Source organism: Chelonoidis abingdonii, chromosome 9 (assembly GCF_003597395.2).
Source record: "Chelonoidis abingdonii isolate Lonesome George chromosome 9, CheloAbing_2.0, whole genome shotgun sequence".
In the NCBI taxonomy this organism is placed as follows: Eukaryota; Metazoa; Chordata; order Testudines; family Testudinidae; genus Chelonoidis; species Chelonoidis abingdonii.
Genome location: NC_133777.1, coordinates 36,970,762 through 36,996,538, shown reverse-complemented (window position 1 = coordinate 36,996,538; position 25,777 = coordinate 36,970,762). Strand labels below are relative to the sequence as shown.

General features: G+C 44.7%; 1 protein-coding gene across 1 annotated transcript in view; it reads left to right on the top strand.

Moving 5' to 3' along the window:
* The first annotated feature begins 592 nt into the window (after positions 1-592).
* The window catches only part of NLRC3 (NLR family CARD domain containing 3), a 76,306-nt gene continuing 51,121 nt past the window's right edge, over positions 593-25,777 (top strand). Inside the window, exon 1 of the mRNA XM_032781663.2 lies at positions 593-3,814. The gene's annotated coding sequence lies outside the window, so the exon portion shown is untranslated. The remainder of the gene's footprint in view (positions 3,815-25,777) is intronic.

Here is a 25,777-nt window from a genome sequence, read left to right as displayed (position 1 = left end):
GGTAAACAAACCGGCCTGGACCACCAAGGGCTTTCCCTGAACAAGTGGTGGCCCGACTTTGAGAAGCACTGATCTACTGCCCATGTGGAGGGGAAAAGACATAGACCCTGTTTGTGATACATCTGATCACATGCATGTGAAATACAAATAATATATATTAAACAAAGGTTAATTAAACACTTTCTAAAATCACTGAGCTGAGTTCCTCTCTGAGCTCCCTTGGGGGCTAGTGTATTCTGTCCAGCCCTCCAAGTCTTTAAGGCACTGTGTAATTTCAGAGCTATTGGAGACCAAGAAAACCCTGTGTCCAGGGCTGGGTTTACAGAGTTGGAAAAGTAAAGAGCTAAAGTAGAGATAATGAACAAGGGCTTAGAAGCGTTTGGACTGAGCAGTAACAGTTGTACTGCTCAGTAGCATCCGTTCCTTCATGAAAGGGAAGGATTGTGTTTCAGGAGGAAAGTTTGAGAAAAGAATCTGGGTTTTTACATTTCTTTATTTGATATAGTGGTGGAAGCTCAGGAAGAAATATGAGGAGTTTTCTGGCATGGTTAAAAGAATGAAACTCAGCTGACTAGCTGGTGTAGGATCTACTTTAACATCATCTTGCTGCTGCTGGATATTACTGAATATGACACATCTTAGAAGTCTAGCAGAAATTAGGGCTGTTAATTAATTGCAGTTAACTCACATGACTCAGAAAAATTATCGTAATCGCAATTAATCACAGTTTTAATCACACTGTTAAAAATAGAATACCAATTGAAACGTATTAACTACTTTGAGATGTTTTTCTACATTTTAAAATACATTGATTTAAATTGCATCATAGAATACAAAGTGTACAGTGCTCACTTTATATGATCTTTTATTACAAATATTTGTGCTATAAAAATAATAAACAAAAGAAATAGTATTTTTCAGTTCACCTCATACAAGTACCATACTGCAATCTCTTTATCATGAAAGTGCAACTTACAAATGTAGATTTTTTTTTTTGGTTACATAATTGCGCTCAAAAAACCCCATTGTAAAACTTTAGAGCCTACAAGTCCACTCAGGCCTACTTCTTGTTCAGCCAACCGCTAAGACAAACAAGTTTGTTTACATTTACGGGAGATAATGCTGCCAGCTTCTTATTCACAATGTCACCTGAAAGTGAGAACAGGCATTCACATGACACTTTTGTAGCCAGCGTTGCAAGATATTTACTTGAGTGTAAATTGTAAAGAATTAAAAAGGAATGTAGGGCAGGTGCCTGCTGGGCACCGCAGGCCATGAGGAAGTGCTCTGGGGTGGCACCTCTTCAAACCGTACTCCCAGTGTGTCTAGCCCATTTGAAAGCAGGGAGTACCAGATACTAAGCTTGTTCTCAGGAGGTTTATAGGCCACTTTTCAGACTCAGATGTGGGTGAGCACCAGATCAACCTCTCAACATTTGGGTTCTCTTCTAAATCTAAACTGTGATCCTACCAAGGTTCCTTCATGAGTACCTAAAATAAAGTGAGATCTTTTCAACACAAATGGGCAAAAAACGTGTGAATCCAACATCTGGACGTGAACTTGGTCCAAGTTTCAATCAGAACTGAAAATAAGGAAACTCTGGGTACCAAAGTCCCTGTCCTTTGCATGATTCTGCTCCACCCCAATCTGACATAACCGGGGCTCGAGTGCAAGCTTTGCAGGGGCTGTTGCTTTGTTGAAGGCTGTCTCCTGAAAGGCAGTAAATTCACCCATTGTTTATGATGACGGCTCTGTCTGCAGTGGACTGGACAGGGCAAGATGCTGGTAATTTTAATTAGCTGGGAGCTTGGATTTGCAGAGCACAAGTAAGAGTTCCAAAGGCCTTAACATCCAGGATTATTTATATCCAAAATGGTGCAAGATCCTTGATGCCAGTCTAAAACAAAGCCACATACTCTGTATAGAAAATAATGACAAACTTGTTCTTTGTTTAACTTAATCCCCCCAGAATACAGGGCCTGTTGGGTTAGCAAGGTTACAACTCTACTAATATTGTCAGGTTTTGTAACAGAAACAGAGAGTTATATAGTACTTCATTACGGCAATGGCTAAATTCAAACTCATCCCAAGAAGCAGATGTCGAACAGGATGTGCCTATTTTCATTTGCTTTCACCTCCTTCACTTGTTTACACTGCTTCCTTCTGAGTCCTCCTGCTAGAGAAACTTGCAGTGTGTTTGTTTCATTCATTTTGTTACAGTGGACTGAGACTGAGCAATTGGAAAGAAAACCAATGTTGTAGCAAACTGCATCTTTTCACTGCAGGTAACCATCTCACAGAACATTGCACTGTTTAAATGAAATGTATGAACACTATTTTACATTATGGCCACGTCTCTGCATCTGAATTCATTCAAATGGAGCATTTGTGAAATGATAAGTGTTTAAAGTTGCTCAGAAAAAATGGTGTGGAACTCCTTGGTTATTATTTCTCCATAACTCTTGATCAAATATTCTCCATTTTCATGTAAAAATATTTTCCAAAGTGCCAGCCCTGCACAGTTATCCTGAGATCTGCAAGTTAAACTTCTTTCTAAAGAAAAGAAACTGGACCTGACTACAAGAGGCTTATCAAACTCATTTATCTGAAAGAGCAGAGAAATAAGATTGCAGCTTTCTCACATAACCTACTCCTCCAGCCAACTTCGAGTGACTACCACGGCGATGTGACCAGGGAGATTAGAACCACTGATGGTAGAGTCTCTGAATTGTAGATTTATGAGGACAGTATTTGTTGCTGAACATCTCTGCAACTGGTTGAATGGCAAATGGATAATGCTGGAGTAACACTCATCATAGTCAGGAAAGTGACTGTGGGAAAATCACACTTTGTTACTGATTCTTTCTGGTCTCTGTGTCTTCAAGACATAATTGTTTAATTTTCCAATTAAAAATACCATATGGGTTTACTTTTGTAGCTACCGCAGAGCCAACATACTCGCAGAAGAGTGGATTCGATTCCATTTGATGTCCTGAGATTTCCATTTTAACCTAAGTTCTGGGATCTTGTTGGTGATGATGTATGCAGCAGAAAGAATACAGCTTGACTTTCAGATTCCAGCATGAGCTGCCAAGTGCTGCTGCTCAGAGAAGGAACATTTGGTTTGGTTTGAAAACTGTTCAGACTGAATGTGGACATCTCTGAGGGAGAATATGCTGTGATGAGAGGACATGCAGCAGAGCTTCGCATGCAGCAGAGCATCACATGCAGCAGAGCATCACCGCCACTTTGCTCATGGAGAAGGAGCCAGGGGGTGGCTGTCTCTGAGTTGGAAAAGGACTCGCGTGACTATCAACTGATTCTGGGCCACAGGTTTTCTCAGTAGACACTGGCATGCATTTGCATATACTGCAGTCTGGCAGCTTTTGAAATTGACAGGAAGGAAGACCAAGTAAGACCCACAGCACAGGAAGAGGTGAGGCGCAGAACTGAAAGAAAGCTACTCAGCTAGAACTGCAAGGGCGAGGTGAGGAAGAGAGACTGGTAATAGTGCACGATGGTGAGTGAACTTTGCATCTGCATCACTTTGGTCTAAGAAGATTCCTGATTTCCGTACAGTCTTCTGAGAACTCTCTTGAGGCCCCTCAGCTGGGGAGGAAGCTCCCTCAAAAATGGAAGAGCGCCTCTTGCATTTTCTTTTGTGAGCTTGGACATCTCGTCAAAGGAGTTCCAGCTGCATAGAGCAAATGGTCTCAAAATCCCTGGGCTTGGCTTAAAAAGAACCCTATCGCTGATGGACAAGCTTGGGTATTGAGGTGGCTGCTGGACTTGAAGGAGGCTGCAGCAAACTGAGGTAAGTTTTGGAGGGATCCCTTGGATCATTTTTCTTCTTGTGGATGGGGCTAAAAGAAAGAGGGGAAAGCTTTGGCAGTGTGCTAGGGATAGGAGAAGTGCCGCAGGCTGCAAGCATTGTTACCCGAGTGGTCAGTCTGGGCTGTCATGGAAAACCTGGCATGGGATAACTATATTGCCCTGGGGTAATCTGCCTGGGCATGGGATGAACATAACAGTCGAGGCGAGACAAGCTGACATGAGATAGCATAAGGAAGTCCATCTGGTGCAAGAATGGCTCAGGTCTGAGATCTGTGCAGGCATGAACGAGTTGCTCTGGCTGGCTTGGAATTGATGGCGCTGCCTCAGAAGGTTACAGCCCTACTGACCTTTGAATTTTGTTTAACTTCTTAGATTTCCGTGTCTGTAATACAGACAGTAACAGAACAGAGTGGGAAAGGTGTGAGAGAGCACTGATGGGCCTGGACAGACTCTGAACAGCCCCAAGTGTCACTCAGCCCTTTTTATGCTGCATTGGGGGAGGGATAGCTCAGTGGTTTGAGCATTGGCCTGCTAAACCTAGGGTTATGAGTTCAATCCTTGAAGGGGCCATTTAGGGAACTGGGATACAAATCTGGGGATTGGTCCTTCTTTGAGCAGGGGGTTGGACTAGATGACCTTCTGAGGTCCCTTCCAGCCCTAATATTCTATGATCATGTCTGCATAGAGACCATGGGGTGAGTTAAAGATGGAGAGGCAACCTGAAGTCTGAATGAGTTTATGTGAGCTTCCTACCCCTACATTTTGAAAATTACCACTAAGGTTCTAAGATTTAACCATACAGGTTCCATATGGTAAAGACCTTTAAACATTTCATCCTGTCCGTCTTATCAGTAAGGTGAAATCCTAATAAAAAGGAATGAAACAAAGCTCTATACCAGTATATGCTGCAGAGTGTGTACCACCAGTACAAAACTCAAGCCAAGTCACAAGGTGACTGACCCTGAATGAGGCATTCTCACCACCAAAAAGAGAGCAGCAGAGTTTGGAACCCTTCCGTGGTTTGACATATTGACACTTTATAAGCTGCAGGTGCAGTTCCTTTTAAAAAAAAAAAGCCAAAATTCTTTCCTGTGATGCAGCCCCAGAGATAATGAAATATTTAAGGCAGAAATCATCCTGTCATGTGCTTTGATAGGGCCTTTCATCCTGAAGGATCCCAAAACTCTTTACATACAACCCATAGGACTCAGCTCAAGAAATGCAGAGAACACTAGGGAGGAAGAGGGCAAGTATTTAACAGGTCCTAACAATGCAGCACAGCATTTGAGAGTGAAGTCAATGCTGAACCCAGATAAAACTACACAGGGAATTGAGGTATCAAGTTACTTGTGCTGGAATTTATCTAGGACATCAGGGTCTATCCCACTCTTACTGGGAGCATCATAGGATCTTTACTGATCACAAGTGACCACTGCTTCCTTGTACCATGGGGGTGAGAGGGCATTGGTTCGTTAGTGCCACCACTGAAACGCCAACCCTACTTGTTGCAACACCTCAGTATTCCAGTGTCCTGAGCAAGAACTAACCAGTTCTAAACCTGCTTCCCTTGTGGGAATCCACTGAGCTCCCAGCACAAGGACAAGTGTATGTCTCCTAAGAAGCTGCCTGACAAGTTTCCTTCTTGAGAAGTTGAATTGGCCTGCTGAGCTTCAACTGCTGTGGCTTCAAACAGGTTCTTGCTAATTTAAATGCCTGGAAAAGAGCTGCCAACAGGCCATTACCATGAGCGGCCTGGCTGGGTGCTGTGACAGTTCAGTATTAATAAGCCCCAAATCATTTCCAGGGTGGCAGACAACTGTGATATGGCTAACGGACAATGATGACTCTAGTTGCAGGCGGAACATTCAGCAGGGTTTGCCTCGAACTAACCCACTGGAGAGAAATGCAGACCACACAAGACAGAAAGTGGATTTGCCACTAAATTAAATGCTTTCTGCAGAGCTTTGTCCTTGGGGCAGCAGCAGCTAACTCAGTAAATATATAACTCTGAAGAATACCTATGCTGTAAATGCAGCAGCTGGTACTTTTCTCTGTGAGCTTAGCCTTTTTTTTTCTGTCTGAAATAATCCATAAACTAGATCCTGTTTTCGCTGAGTAGATTTGTTGTTTGGATGAACAATTTTCAGCCTACAGGTTGTTCGTGAACTGTTCTCTTCCAGTATTTGCTATTTGTTATTCATGACCAGTCACCTAAATCAGATGATGAGGTTTCTGCTCATTGACTGGATGACTGAAACAGGGGAGTAGCAATCAATGCACTTTGAAGCACATGTTTTTGAATGAATAATAATCCCTGTAAAGTTTGTGAAACTTGGACTTTCAAACGTTTTCCCCAGTGACCAGCTAGCATCCGAATCCTCATGAATGAGGAGAATATGAACCTACAAATAACAGCAGAGCTCATCCCATACATGTGTATGTCTGTATTTCCATTGTTCAGCCAGCTGTGCGCATTGCTCTGTAGAGAGTTCCGAGATGGAGGGTGTATGAAAAGGGCCATAGGAAACAATAGGCTCCTCTGTTCATTAATGGAAACAAATGTGTAGTAATGTTTACTGAAAGGGGACTGTTCCCCCTCTGAGGGGCTGGCTTCTTCCCATATGGAGTGGTTCTGTGTCTTTCCCCTCCAAGATTCACCCGCAACACTAAGGTCCTTCCCTGCTCCTGCCTCTCTCTTCTTCCCCATCTCAACAGCCTTCTCCTTTCAAGCTTGGTTTCTTTCCCTGCTGAATCGGGTCTGTAGCAAGGCACACGGCTGGGCCCCTGTTGCCTTTCCAATCAGTCAGGAATGCCTCAGCTTCATGCAACAGCAGTATTTTTTATTTACAGTTGTTTTCCCGCTGCCACTTTCCACCTATGTACAGGTTTCACAGCCAACTTTGCCAAGTGCAGGCCTGGCCAGCAACAGACCAGAAAGCTTGCACCTCCCTCTGTGCCTAGCCTTTCTCTTCCCCCCTTCCTCCTTTCTCCATGGCTTCCTTTATAGCTGGCAGGGGCTGTCTGTTACAAGGCAGAGACAGGTCTATCCATCCAGCCCCAATCCATTTCCCTTGATTGGGGCTGGAGTGGCAGAGGCTGATTAAGTGTTTCTCACTCAGCACCCTGTTACAGGGTCCCTTCCCTTTGGGGTTGTTGCCCATTCTGCTCCCACCAGGTCTATGATCAGCATTCCTCTCCCTGCTTTCTGGAAAACTGTCACTTGGGCTGATCCATGACTGGACCTGCAGTGTGGGGAAGAGACACTCCCATACTGCAGTGTGCTCTTGCTCCCGGCAGGAGGGCCGGATGTCTTAAGTGTGGATTGTCCCAGAAACTGAGGAGCCTTGTAAGGGCTCCAAGGGACACAGTGGCAGCGGGCCCGACAGCAATTCCAGGCCCCAGGGCAGATCAGTCAATGGGCCCCATACAACGTGGTCTGCCTGACATTTGGGCGATGCTGCCGGCTGCGCTGCTGGCATGTTTCCTCTAATTTTTTCCATCCATGTGAGTATATGGGGGGGGGGGAGGGAACGGGGGGACTGAGTGTGTGTGTGTGTGTGTGAGAGAGAGAGAGAGAGACAGTGTGTGAGCTGGCCTGCTGGAAGTCTCACAAACAGTGCACTGTCTCTCTAAGAAAGGCACTCATTCACACACTCACGGTTCAGACCTCAGCCACCTCGAGTCCGCCTGACAGGCTGTGTCCTCTCTCCCTGCTCCACAGAGATGGGTACAGGGGAGGGGGACACCTGACATCATTACCCCTTCCCCCCACTCTGCACAGACAGCAGGAGGGTCCTGAGACAGCTGCAGCAGAAACAGAGCAACAGGGTGAGGACACCTGAACGCATAGAACCATAGAAACTAGGGTTGGAAGAGACCTCAGGAGGTCATCTGATCCAATCCCCTGGTCAAAGAAGGACCCAACACCAACTAAATCATCCAGCCAGGCTTTGTCAAACTGGGCCTTAAAAACTCTAAGGAAGGAGATTCACCACCTCCCCTAGGTAACCCATTCAGTGCTTCACCACCCTCCTAGTGAAATAGTGTTTCCTAATATCCAACCTAGACTCCCCCACTGCAAGTTGAGACCATTGCTCCTTGTTCGTCATCTGCCACCACTGAGAACAGTCTACCTCCTTCCTCATTGGAACCCCCTTCTGGTAGTGCGGCTGCTATCAATCCCGCCTCAGTCTTCTCTTCTGCAGACTAAATAACCCCAGTTCCCTCAGCCATCCCTCGTAAGTCATGTGCTCCAGCGCCCTAATCATTTCCTCTGGACTCTCTCTAATTTGTCCACATCCCTTCTGTAGTAGGGGGACCAAAACTGGATGCAATACTCCAGATGTGGCCTCACCAGTGCCAAATAGAAGGGAATAGTCACTTCCCTCGATCTGCTGGCAGTGCTCCTACTTATACAGCCCAATATGCCGTTAGCCTTCTTGGCAGCAAGGGCACACTGTTAAGTCATATCCAGCTTCTCATCCACTGTAAACCCCAGGTCCTTTTCTGCAGAACTGCTGCTTAGCCAGTCAGTCCCCACATGCTGCCAGCTGTGCGCGCTCTGCTAATCAGCTGAGCGGCACTTGAATTTTTCCTGTGGCCCAACCTGCTGGGCAATTGCCCCCTTTGCCCCACTCTTATTGGCGGGCCTGAGTGGCAGTAGCTGGTAGCACAGTATAACACGGTGCTATTGTCAATATGTACCACTCCCTCGCTCTGCTGAATGGACTTAGAGCAGCTCAGCTGGGTGTGTGAGGCTCTGGATTGCCCATGCAGGAGATTCTTCTTTAGCACCAGAGGTAGAAGCTTGTGCATTTTGGAGCAAACGGATCAGAGTTGTATCCCTGCTGTTACCTTGAAATCCCAAGGGACCATGGTGTAGCATAGCGACAACCAAAGTCCCAGGTGGCTTGTTAGAATAGACTTTTGCAAGTGATTCTGGCCTCTGACAGTGAGCTGGTTTAACTGTGGGATCATTAGTACCTATCCCTGGCACAAATCTGACCACAGAAAACCCAGCAGGCTAAGCATCCCTTCTATCCGCCGGTAGCATATGGGGCTTCTCTGACTTTATTTACTCCCACAGTAATGTCAAGGAAGAGAATTCCTGACAATTGTTAAACTAGGAATAAATAAGTGTGCAAAGATTTGGAAAGATCAATTTTTCTTGGTTATATTTTACATGAAAGTTAAATACATTAACATAATTTAGGATGCTGTGATGTGCTTCTGCAACTTAGCTTGGCTTCCCATTTGGATTTAGGAAGCAGGGCTAAATGAGGTCTCATAGCTAGAGAAGAAGGGATCTAGGAGTCGAGATGCTTGCATTCAGTTTCTAACTGTGCCACTCTGTCTGACATTGAACAAGTCACATCAGTTCTCTGGGTCTCAGTTTCCCCATTGGCCCACCTCATAGGGTCATAAACGAATGTATGTACAGTGATTTGACAATTCTGGATGCAAGATGCCATTGAAGTGCATGGTCAGTATAAAACATTAATAGTGCTAGAAAAGGACTCTAGATGTATGGGAATGGGAATGAGATTTCACTCATTCTTTGAGGCTGTCAGTGCTGGTACAGGTCCAACTCCTCTGACAGCATGAGGGGGTAGGTTTCCACCACTGTGTAGTTGCAATGTAGCAATAAGCTGGTAAAGTGAATGAATATGTTTCATGGGGATTGTTATGCCATGTTTTTGTGCCTTAAAGTTGTGGCATAATCACAAGGAACAAAATAATTCATTATTATTGCTGGTCCTACCCTGCACAAATGAATGTGTGGGAGCACCCAGTCTGGAATGGCTGCTTGACACAAACATCTTCCTGCTCCTCAATTCCATTGTATATTCAAGAACATTCATGCAAATAGTCTTTTGTTTTCAGGAGCATTTGGGGTTTAACTGCTCTTTGTGTGAACAGCCATAGCCTCATGTGAATAAGACTATTCCTGACCTGTTCATTCATTGCCATTCATTATATTCCTGCTTTAAAAGTTTTCAACATCCAATTATGGCACAAAAACAATACCATATGACTTAAGTGACCAATCATACACCTGGAATAAGGTTGCAACTCTTCCCTGTTTTCACAAGACAATCCCTACATCCAAAGGGCTGTCTCACGTTCCTCAGACCTGCAAAGTGGGACTGTCACAATTCATGCGTGCATGCATGTGCCCCACACTTCCTTTGATCTAGGTCCTAGGAGAAGAGCCGGAAGCTAGGACACCAATAATCCCAGTCTCACCTCTTCTACTGACAGGTTTTCATGTAATCCACAATCCTGCTGCTTTAGGAGGCAGCCAAAAAACAGTCCTGTGTTTTACAGATAAGTCAACTGCAAGATTGTACAAGGTCATTTCTAGCAGAGGGACTAGAAGCCTGGTCTTTGCTATGACAGGCCTAAATCTCATCCAGCTAGACACACAGTCTTTCAGGTGTCAGCTCTGTGCTTGGGGTTTCTATCTGTAACCATCGCTGTAATTACTAGCATGTGCTCCCTTTCCAGAATCAGGAGTAGCACTTATGACTCCTGATACCCAGCACTTTTCCACTCTCTTACAAATAGCTGTGAAGACCCACTGACAAGTTGGGTGCCATGGCTCTTTCTAGGGGTGTGTATACGTTAATGGCTTTCTTTTGTTGTGGGTTTTACTCAAGTGGTCGAGGTCTGTGCTGTGAATCTCAAAGTCTTGGGTTCAAACTCGGCTGAAAAAATGAGGAAAAAACTAGCATGGATCATGTGATGAAAGGCTGTTTCCTAATGCATAGACACACCAGGGGGAAGAGTTATGGTTGCATGGGCAAACTTAATTCTGCCGTTGCCTAAATGTTGTTAGTACTTGACTTTGCAACTTTATTTTTTTAAACATAGGCAGATTGTTTGATATGTAATATATAGCTGTCAAACTCCCCTATAAGTTAGCACTTACCCTGACACATCCAGTCCTGAGTGTTGCTAATGGGCTCCAGAGCCTTTCATGTGTAGGCCACCAGTTGGACTCTAATTCAGTTTAGCCAGAATTGCGAATTGTTCCCATCTGATGGATGTTTGATGTCTTCTATCTGAGATGGGTTTCATGGTTCTCCGTTCAAGCTCCCACATTACAGTCTGGCTATGAGACTTTGTACTAATTGCCTGGGTGCCACATGAAGGAAGCTGCGGGAGGCTAAGCCTCTGCAAACCTCCGCTAATGCTCTCCACCGTGGGCTGTGATGGCGGGCTCAGGGCTCCTCTGGCCTCAGTGAGTGAGAGTGGGGGCAGGGCCTCAGGCGGAGAGGGCAAAGCAGTAGAGGCCTGTCTCCCCAAACTGGGAGGTTCATGCACTGCCCATGACTAATTGGCAGATTCATCAGAGGCGAACTACTGCATGGGCCATAGAGACTGAACTACTTCTGTCACTCCTAGAGAAAGCCCCACGCTCGGTCAGGATGAAGGCATACTGGCAGGGCAATGTGTGTTGTCTGGCCGAGTGGCTGGCTTGTAGATAAACACAGGGCTTTAGTCACCAGCTCAACACTTTTCACCAGCACTAAACCCATCCAATAATTTTAAAGCTAAAGTTTAGTGTTCTATGCTGATTATTTGCAAATATACAAATAGACTCATTAAATAATTTGCATAAAATGTTCATGTTACAGTGAATGCGTCCCTATTTTTTTGCCAAAAAGTGGCACTCCAAACTGTGAATTCAGGACAGTCTAAGAAAACCAGTCTGCGAACACCTAAAGGGAAGGAAATTTGTTTTCATAAGCAATTCAGCGGCTGTTAATTCTCAAATGATTTGTAACCAGGAAAAAGGGCAAATTTTGCCCAATAATGTTTATACAATGAAGATTTCAATCCTCTCTGCTTCAGCATGCAGCACTTCACAGCAATGTGAAGTCAGAAGCAGACCCTCTGTATACTCAGAGTCAGATCTACTGACTTTAGTGGCAAAAGTAAGTGTGTACTGCTTTGGGGTATGTCTACACTGCCAGAAAAGATGTGTTCACTAACCCAAGTTAAGAACACAGTTTGAAATAGCAGTGAAGACATAGCAAATTGGTTTCCCTATAGGCTTGAATGAGCTACAAACCCGAGTTAACAGCTGAATTGCTGTGTCTTCATTGCTGTTTTAACCCGAGTTAGCTAACCTGAGTTAAGAACGTATCTTTTTTTGTGGTGTAGACAGATCTTTTCAGTCCAGTTCGCTTTGGAGAGCCAACATAGCTCTGGGACAAGAAGCTGGACTCTAGCCTGGCTTACACATCAAATTGCTAACTAATTTGTGAGGCAAAAGAACCCAGTTTGGCTTCAGATCCCAGGGGGAAGTAAATGGAGCTGAAAGCCTGTAGCTGAGTGGAGAATTTGGCTCAGACTATAGTGGGGAGAGCAACAAACACAGGAGAATTTGTTCCTGGGTCCCTACTGATGTCAACATTTGGGTATGGCACTGGGGAATCATTGAGAGATGATCACTATGAAACCCTCTGATGTTCGAGTGATTATGAGCTAATTTAGTTCAAACTAGATGGAAGGATAAACAAAACTAGATCTGGGACTAGGGTTTTTGATTTCAAAAGGGCTAACTTTAAAGGATTAAGGAAATTAGTTAGGGAAGTAGATTGGACTGAAGAACTTGTGGATCTAAAGGCGGAGGAGCCCTGGAATTATTTCAAGTCAAAGTTGCAGAAACGATCAGAAGCCTGCATCCCAAGAAAGGGGAAAAAACTCATAGGCAGGAATTGTAGTTGTAACCATAGCCTGGATGAGCAAGAAATCTTAGAGAGGTGAATTAAGAAAAAGCAGAAAGCCTAAAAGAGTGGAAGGATAGGAGGATTACAAGGAAGAGGCTACTTATTGAGGTCAGAACATGATGAGGGGTAAAGTGACAGGGCACAACCCAAGTAGAGATGGAACTTGCAAAGGGAATTAAAACCAATAGTAAAAGGTTCTATAGCCATATAATAAGAAAGCAAAAAAAAAGAAGAAGGGGACAGCTAAACACTGAGGATGGAGTGGAGGTTAAGGATAATTCTAGGCATGGCCATACATCTAAACATATACTTTGGCCCGTCTTAATGAAGGCCAATGAGGCGCTTAGGATAATAGTCAGGAGGACAAATGGGAATGAGGATATGGAGGTAGATATTCACCAATCTGAGGTAGCAGCCAAACTCGAACCAGCTTAAATGGCTAAATTGGGGGGGGGCAGATAATCTTCATCAAAGAATATATAGAACTGGCACAATGAAATGCAAGCCGATTAGAGCAAGAACTTTTTATGAATCAGTAAACTACAGGGGTTGCTACCGTACGACTGGCGCAATTGCTAGTACGTTCCTATTTTTTAAGAAACGCGGAAAAAGATCCTGGTAACATATAAGCCTGTTAGTTGACATCTGTAGTATGTAAGGTCTTAGGAAAAATTTTTGAAGGAGAAAGTAGTTAAGGAATCTGAGGTCAATGGGAATGGACAAAATACAACACGGTTTACAAAAGGTAGATTGTGCCAAACCAACCTGATTCCTTCTTTGAGAAGGTAACAGATTTTTAGACAAGGACTGCAGTGGATCTAATTTACCCTCATTTCAGTAAGGCATTTGATATGGTTTCACATGGGGATACTGTCTTAAATCGGAAAAGATGGGGATCAATAAGAAATTGAAAAGTGGATAAGGAACTGGTTAAAGGGAACTACAAACGGGTCGTACTGAAAGGTGAACTGTCCAGGCTGGAAAGGAGGTTACTAGTGGACGTTCCTCAGATAGTTCTGGAACCATCTTATTTACATCTTTTATTACTGACTTTGCGCACAAAAACTGGAATGTGCTAATAAAGTTTGCAGATGAACACACAGCTAGGAGGTGCTAACACAGAGAAGGACTGGGATATCATTACAACGAAGATCTGGATGACCTTGTTAAATTGGAAGAATGTACATAGGATGAAATTTAATAGTGAAAAGTGGCAGTGTCTGCACTTAGGCGATTAACAATAAGAATTTTACGTTAGTAAATTGGGCCTCAACACAGTCGTAGAAGTGATACACACCGAGGAGAAGGACCTCGAAGTATTGTTGATATTAGGGATGCACTATGGAGGCCCCAATTGTGATATCCGTCTGTTAAGAAAGCTAATGCAGCTTTTAGCGTCATCAGCGCAGAGAGATTCCAGCAAAGATAAGAAGTAGTTAGTACCATTATACCATAGGACTGGTGGGTCTCATCTGAGTAGTGTGGCAGTTCTGGTCTCGCCCCATGTTTAAGACAGGATGACATTCAAACTGGAACATGTACGAAGAGGGCTGACATGGATGATCCGAGGAACTGGAAACTATCTTATGAGGAGACTCAAAGAGCTTGGCTCGGTTACGCCTCCAAAAGAGGCTGAGGGAAGGATGCTCTTTATAAATATACTCAGAGAGATAAATATTAGGAGGAAGGAAGTCTATTTAAGCTAGTACTAAATGTGCGGACAAAGAACAAATGGATATACAAGTCTGGACAACTAAAGTAAGTTTGAGACTTGAAAATGTAGACGAAAGGTTTCTAACCATTATAGTAATGATAGTTCTGAAACAGGCCTCCAAGGGGAGTAGTGGGGGCAAACAGAATATCCTGTCTTTAACACTAAGCTGATACAGCTTAGGGGGATGGTAATGATGGATGCTTAACTTTCGCAATTCATTTGGCAATTGATATTGATTATCCAGCAGGCAAGCTAGCCCAGTGGCTGTGATGGGATGTTAGATGGGGGGATCTGAGTTAGTAAAGAGAATTCCTTTCTTGGACTGGCTGGTGAGTCTGGCCCATCATGCTCGGGTTTAACTGATTGCCATAATTTGGGTCGGGCAAGGAATTTTTCTCAGGCAGATTCGGCAGAGGCCCCCTGGAGGTTTTTTTCCTTCTCTCTGCTAGCAGGGGCATGGGTCACTTGATGGAAGCTTCTGCAGCTTGATGTCTTCAAACACAAATTGAGGACTTTCAATAACTCAGACATAGGCTAAAGGTTTGCTACAGGAGTGGATGGGTGAGATTGTGTGGCCTGCGTTGTGCAGGAGGTCAGACTAGATGATCATAATGGTCCCTTCTGACCTTAAAGTCTATGAGTCTATGAGTCTATGTCCTATCTATGGAGTCAGGGTAAAAGTACACATTTAGTCTAGAGTGTGGCATTAAATGAAGGTCCTGTGCTGAAGGCTTTGTGAAATGCTACCACCCAAGTGGCAGCTCTGGGAGACAGACAATGTCTCCTGGAGCTCTGGGACACCCTTTCTGCTCTGCTCCTCTTTATGACCAGAGAGCACAGAGCTGCAATTGCTATTGTCCCTGCAGCGTGGGACCCAATGAAGTAGACTTCTTCCATCTGCTTGCTGCACCCTGGCAGAGGCCCAGGGCTCCAGCCATAGTCTGGCCCTGGGTCCCCTAAAATAATTGCTAGGCTAGAGCTCAAAGGAGCTGGAATGCCAGCTGCTAGCTTCACTCTGATAAGGTCCTACAACAGAAATCAACTGCTCCCTTCCCCAGAGATGGGATAGCCAGAGATGAACTGGGTTTTGACATCCACTGGACAAAAATGGCCATGCAGCTGAGAAGAGCTAAGTGGAAAGTTGTGGACCACCTCCCATCCTCTTTATCAGGTTAAGTCGATACTAGGTCAGTGGTAAAACAGGAAGTAGATTTTGAGCACGGTGTCAAATTCTGACCGACCACTGTGCCATGGAGCATTACGTCTCATGGGACTCTGATGTTGTGATACAGCAAAGGGTATAATTCCAACGTTCTGACCCTGGTTTCACTGTCTGCCCTTAATAATCCTGGACTGCGTCCCCTTGTGCAAATGTTATTAATGGCTGACATTTATCCACCCCTTCCAGTTAAAGATCCCACAGTGCTCTGCAAACTTCAGTTGGATTCCCCTTTTCACTACGGAAATGCTGCCCCTGGAGAAGAAGGTACTAACCATTCTACAGTACAACAGTGTAGGGCAGGGACTGAAGAAGGATAACGGTCTGAGGCCTATTAATAGGAATTAAAGGGCAAGAATTAGACCTTTATATGGGCATTATATTATATGATAATACTTGATATTCACTATAATATAAAAACTATGAAAAACACTGAGTTACATTAGGGTAAATATTTTTCATGACTATAAAGAATACTCCTGTTTATCCAAAACCCTATTCCCCAAACATCTGCATTGTCCAAATCCCTTCCTTGTTCCCCAGTATGAGCTATATCAGGGGTCAGCAATCTTTCAGAAGTGGTGTGCCGAGTCTTCATTTATTCATGCTAATTTAAGGTTTTGTGTGCCGGTAATACATTTAAACATTTTTAGATGGTCTCTTTCTCTAAGTCTATAACATATAACTAAACTATTGTTGTATGTAAAGTAAATAAGGTTTTTAAAATGTTTAAGAAGCTTCATTTGAAACTAAATTAAAATGCAGAGCCCCCCAGACTGGTGGTCAGGGCCCAGGCACTGTGAGTGCCACTGAAAATCAGCTTGCGTGCCGCCTTCAGCACATGTACCATAGGTTGCCTACCTCTGACCTACATGATGCACAGGGCATGTCTCATGCTGGGGAACAAGGAAGGGATTTGGATAATGAGCAGGTTCGATTAATAGATCAGAGACCCCAGCAGGATGAGGCCATTGCTGAACAGCTCCTGCCTCTTGATTATCTGAGCTCCCACTTATCTGAATAAAATCCACATCCCCCCTGCTATTTGGATAATCGGGAGCATGCTGTAAATAAACCTTCATTCTCCAGGTCACAAGCGGACAACTAACTGATGAAGGTTAGGAAGAAGCTTCCCCTGTAGGAAGGCTATATTCCATCATGGGGTTTCCTGCCTGTTCTTCTCTGACTAGCTCATGTCAGAGACAAGGTACTGGGCTATATAGTCTACTTGTCTGAACGGATTTAGAAATTCCTGTGCTCCTGGCTTAAAGGAACAAAATGTACTTTCCTGAACTGGTCTTTGGCCAGGACATTAACTCCAATGTCTGTATTGGAAGGAAGAGCTATGGAAATGTAACACTTACAAGTGGTCAGGTCCTCAGTTTTATGTCACACGTGGAAAACACAGTTACTGTGACTTATCTAGAAAACTCCAGGCTGTATTGATACCCACCAGAGCTCTGTTCCAATCCAAATGCTTCCATTGGAATGACACAGGGAATGGCTTCCTATACTGTAAGGTAGTGTAGTGTTCCCATCTTGTGAACAGAGTGCATGCAACGAAGGTAAATTGTATTATCTTGTGTTTTGAAAGAGAGAGCTCCTGATGAAAATGTATGGTGCATCGTTCAACCAGGAGGTACACAACTCAGTTCCTCGCACTGGTGCTCTGAGAGCAGCCTAGGCACTTGGATGCTGACAGTGAGAAAACATTGGAAATGGAAGTGTCCTGCTTATCATCATCATTATGTTCCTGTTACACCTCTGGCGTTTATGGCAGTGATGATGCTCCTCCACTCCTGTTTGTTTCTGGCCAGTCTTTCAATAGCTTCCCAGCTGTGCCCCAGGTTTCAGCTCAGCTTCCACAGCTCTTCACCATGTTGTTTTTGGGTGGCCTCATTTTCGCTTGCCTTCAGGTGTCCATTTTATTGCTACTTTGGTGATGGAATCATTTTCCATCTAAAGCACATGACCGATCCATCTTCAGCGCCTCCTGGCAATGATGGTGCTCAGATCCTCTTGGCTGCACTGTGTCAATAGATCTTTTTTTGAGAATATTCTGGGTCAAAAAATACAGAGGATTTTTCTGAGGCAGGTTGTATGGAATGAAGACAGTTTGGACATGTCATACTTTCTCATTCCCAGCATTCTGCACTATAAAGTAGTATAGAAAATACGCAGCTCTGATAAATCTTGAGTTTGGTTTTGGTGTTGTATTTTGATGATTTCCAGACTGTATTTAAGCTCCTGAAGGTGTTCCTGGCTTTACTGAGTTTGTTTCGGATGTCCTGGCTTGTTCCACCATCCTGGCTGATGGTGCTACCCAAGTATGTGAATGTTTCTATATTGGTGAAACATAATCCTTTATCCATACTGGTGATGGTGAAGCAATATTAGTGGTCATGATATCTGTCTTATTGTGGTTGATTTTCAGTCCAATTTGCTGGCTGAATGTGTTGAGTCAAGTTGTTTTTCTTGTATATGGTGTTGGGTATGTGATAGGAGAACAACATCATCTGCGAAGTCCAGATCTTCAAGAGATGAGAAGAGTGTCTATTTAATGCCTCTTGGCATGTCTTCTGTTGTATGCCATATTATCCAGTCAACGGCAGTGTTGAAGAGGACTGCAGGCATGACACACCCCTGACGTACTCCTCTTTTGACTTCAAAACTGAGTCACTGTGATCAACACTGCATGTAAAGTTGAAATAGAAGCTTTTGATGATGTTGATTATATGGAAAGGAATTTCATATGCCTGCAGAATGTGCCATAGACTGGTCCTGTGAATGCTATCAAAAGCTTTCTCAAAGTCTATGAAATTTGTGTACAGTTGCCATTGCCATTCTAAGCATTGTTCTATTATGTTTCGTAGAATGAAGATCTGGTCTGTGCATCTAGGCTCTTTCTGAAAGCCAGCTTGCTCTTTTCTGAGAATGCTATCAGCTGCCTCTGATATACGCTGGGCTATGATCTTACACAATACTTTGCTTGGCACAGATAAAAGTGTGATACCACACCAGTTACTACAATCACTGAGAGTTCCTTTCTTTGGTATCTTCACTATAACCCATTGGTCCACTCATCTGGCACTTTCCCCCTTTCCCAGACTGATGTAAATAGAGGGGCCAGGATAGATGCTGCTAATTTAGGATTTACCTTGAACAATTCTGCATTCAAGTTGTCCTTGCCAGGAGCTTTCCCATTGTTTAAGGATTTGATGGCTCAAATGATGTCTTCCTTAGCTGGGGTGTCTGTGCTGATATCAAGATCTTCTTCTGGAGGTTTGCTTCCTCTTTAGGTGGCTCCCTGTTCAGCAATTCTTTGAAATACTTTGTCCAGCGCATTTCTTGTTCTTTTTTGGTTGTTAGTAGGTGGCCTTGTTTGTTCCTGATGAGAGTGTTTGTTGATATCTGCCATTTACCACTGATAAGCTGCATCATTTTGTAGACAGTTCCTTGTTCACGAGCAGTTGCATCCTCTGCTTATGTTGCCTGATTATCAGTATAATGCCGTTTGTCTGCTCTCATGAGGCGTTTGACCACCCGGTGTGCCTTACTATACTGCTCATGATATTTGTCCTTTAGCTTCTGGGATTTTGTGTCTAAAACTTTTTTCTTCAGGGCTCATCTGGTTTCTGTGGTGTTCCATGTGCTGGGTATAATCCACTTCTTCCTTCTCTTCTGCCTGTAGCCTAGACAGGCTTCACTGCTCTGTTTATAAATTTCTGTTACTTTGTCCCACTTCTTGTTGATCTCCTCATCTGCATTCCCTTCCTCTCCATCAAGGTCTGCAAGTGCCTGAAACCTGTTCTTTAACTGCAGAATGAAGGCTTTCTGTATTTCAAGGGACTTTAGCTTGTCAATATCATAACATCTATGTCTTTTGTTTGGTGGACCCACAGGTCTCAGTTTTAACTTGACGGAGGCTGTCACAAGGTGGTGGTCACTGCCAGCATCTGCACCCCTTCTCACTTTCACATCTGTCCGTGAGCGTTGCCATTTGCCATTGATCATGATATGGTCAATCTGGTTCTTATCTCTGCCATTTGGAGAACACCGTGTCAGCTTGTGAATTTCATGATGTTCAAATAGGGTTGCGCCGATGACTAGGTCATTCATATTACAGAAATCAACAAGCCTTTCTCCATTTTCGTTCATGGTGCCACACCCATATCTTCCCATTGCTCTGTCATTGTTTGTGTTGTCCTTATCGATCTTGACATTCAGGTCTCCCATGATGATAGTTAGGTTATGGTGTGGTACTCTTTCTAACTCCTGCAGCTTAAAAGTTTACTTCTTCATCACTGTTATTTGTCAGAGCATAGCACTGAATCAGGGTGATATTATGATGTTTCCCTTTCAATCTGGCTCTCATAAGTCTGCTGCTGATGGATTTCCATTCAAGCAGAGAATGCTCTACTCCCTTCTTCAAAAGGATGCCAAAACCCTCATGGTGTTGTCCATCATCCCATCCAGAAAACAGCAAAGTTTCTCCTGAGGCTGTTGTTAATCTTCCTGATTTAGTCCATCTGCTCTCGCTGACAACCAGGATGTGTAAGCTGTAGTGTCTCATCTCTGCTGTGACCTGAGTTAACTTTCCTGTTTCGTACATTGTCCGTAGGTTCCAAAAACTAAATTTGGTTTTTGTCTTGGTGTTGAGCACTTCAGTCTTCATGCCAGTGGCTTCCTTTCAGCTTTCACCACTGACAGTCATACAGATCATTGATTCCTGAAGGCCATCAAAAACAATAATGGTTAATTTCTCCATCACTGTTTCCGTAACATTTTGTTTTTTATGGGACAGGGTTATTAGCCCTGTGCCTAACCCTCAACCTGGAGGATCAGGCTGTCTGTTTTGTCTGGCCCCCACAGACCAATCCAGCATGGATTAACCTACCAAGAGTAAAAAGCCCCCACTTATGCAGACTCTGGGGATCGTTAGAGCACGGAAGCTGTCCCACCACAGGGCACGGACACCAGAGAACAGGTCCTAGTTATAGTGTACGTTAAATCCCTCAGTGGTGACCTTTGTATTCCATGGTTACCTTCATCTGAATTGTTACCATGTATTCCTTTACAAACATCTCTTTCTAGTCAATTCTGCCATCCTTACTGAGCATGAATATTGATTTCACTGGGGCTCGTTGGCTCAGAAGGATTCCAGCTGAGTAAGGGTGGCAGAAATGAGCTTTTAGGATTGAGGATCTAAAGGCTTGTCTACATGTGAAATGCTACAGTGGCACAGCTGTAGTGCATCAGTGTAGACGCTCTCTGTGCCGATGGGAAGGGTTCTGCCATCGCTGTAGTTAATCCACCTCCCCAAGAAGTGGTAGCTAGGTTGATGGAAGAATTCTGTTGACTTAGCGCTGTCTACGTTGGGACTTAGCAGCGTAGTTTAGTTCATGTCTGTTCACCCCTGAGCAACGTTGTTATGCTGACCTAATTTTCTAGTATGGAACTGGCCTAAGTCCAAGAGATGCAGGTAGGCGTGTTGCTAAGGAGTATGACCTCCTGGCACCAGTGGAGAATTTCAGCTGGAGATGTACAACACTTGAGTTACCACCTGGTTACGCCTCTGCCTTTCTTGGAAGGCTGCCACTGACATCCTAATGATTAATGATGCCACTATCTTTAGCCTTACTTCCTGTGCATAATGGTGTCTTCCTTTTAAAGTGTTGGAGGGCTGCAGGGCATAAAGTGAACAGTATCTCCTTGGTGGAGCTGATAGAGTTTGCCTGGGGGGCTATTAAAAAACCTGAAATCCGTCACTTGTTTTGACTGATGCATGACACAGCTCTGGACTCCACTGGAGCTCTGTATTAGCTATGACCTGGTTTTTAAGACACTTTCCATTTCCAAATCAGCTTCTATCCAGTAGCCAGTCAACCAAATGTTACTGGTTGTGGATGGGGAAAAATGCATGATGTACCAACAAAGTTTCTATCTTTTTCTATCCCTGCTTAAGAAAATAAGACTGGCCATACTGGATCAGACCAAAGGTCCATCTAGCCAAGTATCCTGTCTTCTAACAGTGGCCAATGCCAGGTGCTTCAAAGGGAATGAACAGAACTTGGAAATTACCGAATGATCCATCCCCTGTCGTCCACTCTCAGCTTCTGGTAGTTAGAAGCTTAAGACACCCAGAGTATGGGGCTGCATCCCGCGAAGGGCGGAGCTGCCGTGGGAGGGGCGCCTCAGGGTGGGAGCGCGGAGAGGGGAGGGAGGGCACAAGGTGGAAGTTTCGCCTAGGGCGCGAAACATTCTTGCACCGGCCCTGGGTGGGGTCTGTGCCTGAGCAGAGACAGTGTCATTCCCTGGCCAGCCAAAGGGTGGCTGAAAGGCCACCACCTCTGCAGTGTGTGAGTCCAGTGGCAGGGAGGAGCCAACACGCTCAGCAGGAGCTTCAAGTGCTGACATTCTGCAGATTTTCAGCAGTCATCCTCTGCTCTTGATGACTGACCAGCAGCCAGGCTTCCCCAACGTTCTGGAGCTCTTCCCACCTCAGTCTCCAGTCAAACTGCTTCCAACTCCAACTGCTATTTCATCCCATCTCATAACTTAAATATAGTCAGGCCAGATCAGGCTGGATCTGAGAGTCATCAGGGGAAACCTAGAGCTTTGTAGGCCCCCATGCTTCCCTCTGAGCAGCTATTGAGCCAGTGGCATAATTCAGAATGGAAATGTGGTTGGGACCCAACTTAATGATGGGCAGGCGCTGACTACAGGCCTGACCCCACAGCAAATCATTTATATTGCACATTAATAAATTGACTTTAACTTGGCATACACAGAGGCTTTGATCAGAGGAGGCTCAGGTGCTGATTGGGTGGGCCATGGCCCACTCACGGCCAACCATGGCTATGCCTTTGTATTGAACCAATGCCCCAGGATGATGAAAAAGGATACCATGCTTCTGGAGGTGCCACAGTGAGGTGCTCCTAATCGGGAGGCTTTGGAGAAGCTTGTTGTGATGAGTGACACAGGCACCCCAAACCCAACTTGCAAGCAGGCTTGGAGGGTTGGTGGGATTATTCCCGGGTGCTTCTGGGGGAGAAACTACATTTCAGTGGCTATTTCTTTCCTGTCTTGTGGCTTCTGACTTATATTTGGTTTTATAAAAATCTACATTGTGTAGCTTTAAGCAGACAAACATTAACTCTAAATCAGCAAAGCAGGCCAGATTTCCAGACATTGGAAGCATCCAACTGTGCACTGAAATTAAACACATAATTACTGTGCATGCTTAATAGGTTATGATTTGTACAAATGCGTCTAATTAGCTATTGGCATGTACAGCTGCCCAGTTTAAGTGTGCAATTGCGATAACAGTGCAGTTGGGTGCCTGAACTGTTTGATAATCTACCCGTTGTATATGGTTTTGGAGCTGAGCAATACCGTTCTGTGTCTGTGGTATTTGCAGGAACTCCTGACTCAGAAGAGAAAGAAAATAATGGTGTGTCTTTTCTGATCACTTTGGTAACATATAGTTCAAAGTTTAAAACAGAACAGGGCGTGCTGTGGGAGGCACCTGACTGGGCTCAGGTCTTCAGCACCACTCATGCTGAAGCCCTGAGCCCTGGCTGGTGCGACCCACGGGACTGAAGCCCCAAAACCCCCCTCTCCACTGGGCAGAAGCCCCAAGACCCCACTTCCTGCTGGGTAGAAACCCCTACTGCACCACCCTGCTGCAATGCAGAGGTCCCAAGCTCCCCCCGCCCCTAGTCTGGTAGGTGGAGAATGAGAGAGGCTTGGGGGGCTCTGTGAGCTGCACTTTAATGGTAAAAGAGCAGCATGTGGCTCATGAGCCACGGTTTAGCCACCCCTGCCATAGACCAACAAATGCTCTGTGCTGCTCCAAGTGCTGTGCTGACTGTGGGTCTTTTTTCAATTCTTGAGTGGGTGGCCTGCACGAACAATTGCATGCTGCACTGATGCTGCAGTCTGGGTGGAGGAAGAGGCTTCAGGCCGGGCATCACACACCATCAACCACACAGTAAGAAAGAAAAATGAGTCCTTCCTGGGGAGGGTAACTGAGGTACAAAAATGAGAGCTGGAGTATTACAGGACAATTACATCTCTGCTCTGGCACCAAACTGCACTGGACCTATTCCTCAGGTTTAGACACTCCCAAAGTCTTTATTTTATGACCAGGCTGACACATTTACATAATTTAAGTGGAAATTGGCTCCAGTAGCAAAGTTTGGATCTGGAATTGGATCCAAATCTGCATTTCCTTAAGGTCAGGATGTTCTGATCCAAGTCCTAATGCCTGGTTTGTGAACTGGATCTGAATTTGATATTCCCAAAGGGAAAAAAAGGTGCATGGATATTTGATCTGTGGATGTGTGCCCATGAGTATTGTCATGGATGGGTTTTGGATCCAGTATCGTGGATGGGGCCAGTCTCTCAGCTGAAGCACTGGATTACCAAAGTAGCCCTGTAAGTGAGGTTTAGCTTCGATAACTAGGAATGTTCAAATAGTCTCATTAATGGGACTCTGTTGATTGGTATTTATTTAATTGTGACGTAAAGTCAAAGCTCCATTCAGGGATTGGCATTAAAGTCAGTGGGGATTTTCGAAGGGGACACTTTTTCATGGAAAGGGCTGATTTGTCAAAATATAAACATTCTGTGGGAATGTATCGATTTTTAACAGAATTCCGACAAATGAAACAGATTTCCAGCAGAGCCCCTGCTCAGGTTTCTAAACCTTCCTGGTTTCCTCCTAGTTTGCCTGCCCAGATCCTCAGAGCCCAGGCTCCCAAGGTCCCTAGCTCCAGAGCAGCCCACCAGAAGAACTTTTCTCAGATCCAGGGCTCTCCAGGGCTGCTGACTTGCCAGGGAACTGGGCAGCTGGTTCTCTGCCTGGCTGCCATCCTGGAAGATAGATGGGCAGGTTGCTGGCCAGGCAGCTGGTTGAGTCATGCAGCCATTTCGTGAAAAATTCTAAGATTTTTTCTTCCATTATGGAACAACAACAAACATTGGATTTTTTCACAAAATTCCTGCTCAGTTCTCCTAGGCAGCCGAAGGAATGCATCCATAGAGGAAGCAACTTAGTTAAGAGCTGCCTCTGTCTTGTCTAGCTGTTCCTGTCTTCAGTGACATGAAGAGAATAAAAGAACATAGTGTGGACTGCACATCCCAGTGGAGTTGATGTTGGCTTAATAACTAACGCCACCTGCAAGTACCAAGAAAGCAAACTGGTAGATTTCAGTTGGATGAATATTCATGAATACTTTGGGGTTGCACTTTTCTGGCTCTAACAGCTTGCTCTGGCAATGCACTATGATCTCTGGAAATCTGAGTTCTCTTCCCAACTCCCTCATTGACTCACCTTAGCCTCTTACTTAACCTTGTACGCTCTGCCTGGGCACTTGCCAGCCTTAGTAAAGTGCTTAATGATCATCACCCAATAAAACCAGAGCAATCTCTGCACTGTACCTAAACCTAAAAGTGGATTAATGGGGAAATCAAAGGACTCTAAAATGGTCAGTCCTGGTGTCACGGAGTTTGGGGGTGACAAGGTCCTGCACTCCCGGCTTCCAGAGATTCACCATGACGCTCAGCCAGCCAGTAAAACAGGTTTATTTAGACGACAGGAACACAGTCCAAAACAGGTCTTGCCGATATAGACAACAGGATCCCTTTTAGTTATGTCCATGTGGGGGCCCCAGGGAGGCCACAACCCTGTTGGTCGGGTCGCCTCTCTCCATTTCCCTGCCAGCTCCAAACTGAAACACCCTTCAGCTTCCCACTCAGCCTCCCCCAGCCTTTGTGTCCTTTGTCCAGTTTCCCGGGCAGAGGTGTTACCCGACCTTCAACCCTCCCTCTTGGGTTCTCATGTTACGCGCTCAGGTATCCTCTCTTCCCCAATGCAGGCAGTCCCAGCAAAACTCCCCTGAAACCTTCCCAGGTTAATACTCCCCATTCAGCATTCACATCAAGAACATTCTCACTTCGTCACACCTGGTTGGGTGAGAATGTGGGAGAAGACTGTGCAAGGACCTTTTGCTTTCCTCTTGTGTGCTTCAGCAGGGAACTGCACTTAGGTACAAATCATCATAACTTGATTACATTTATAACGTGTGAACAAAATAAAGTCCGGACCAGTGATGTACATACCTGGCATTTTAAAAGGGCCATTTTCACAAACATGAAAACAGTTATGAGCCAGATCAGCTGGGAGGAAGAATTTAATCAAAAAAATGTGAATGATATATAGGAATTGTTTAAGAACACCTTACTAGATGCCCCAAAAGGCATAGTGCC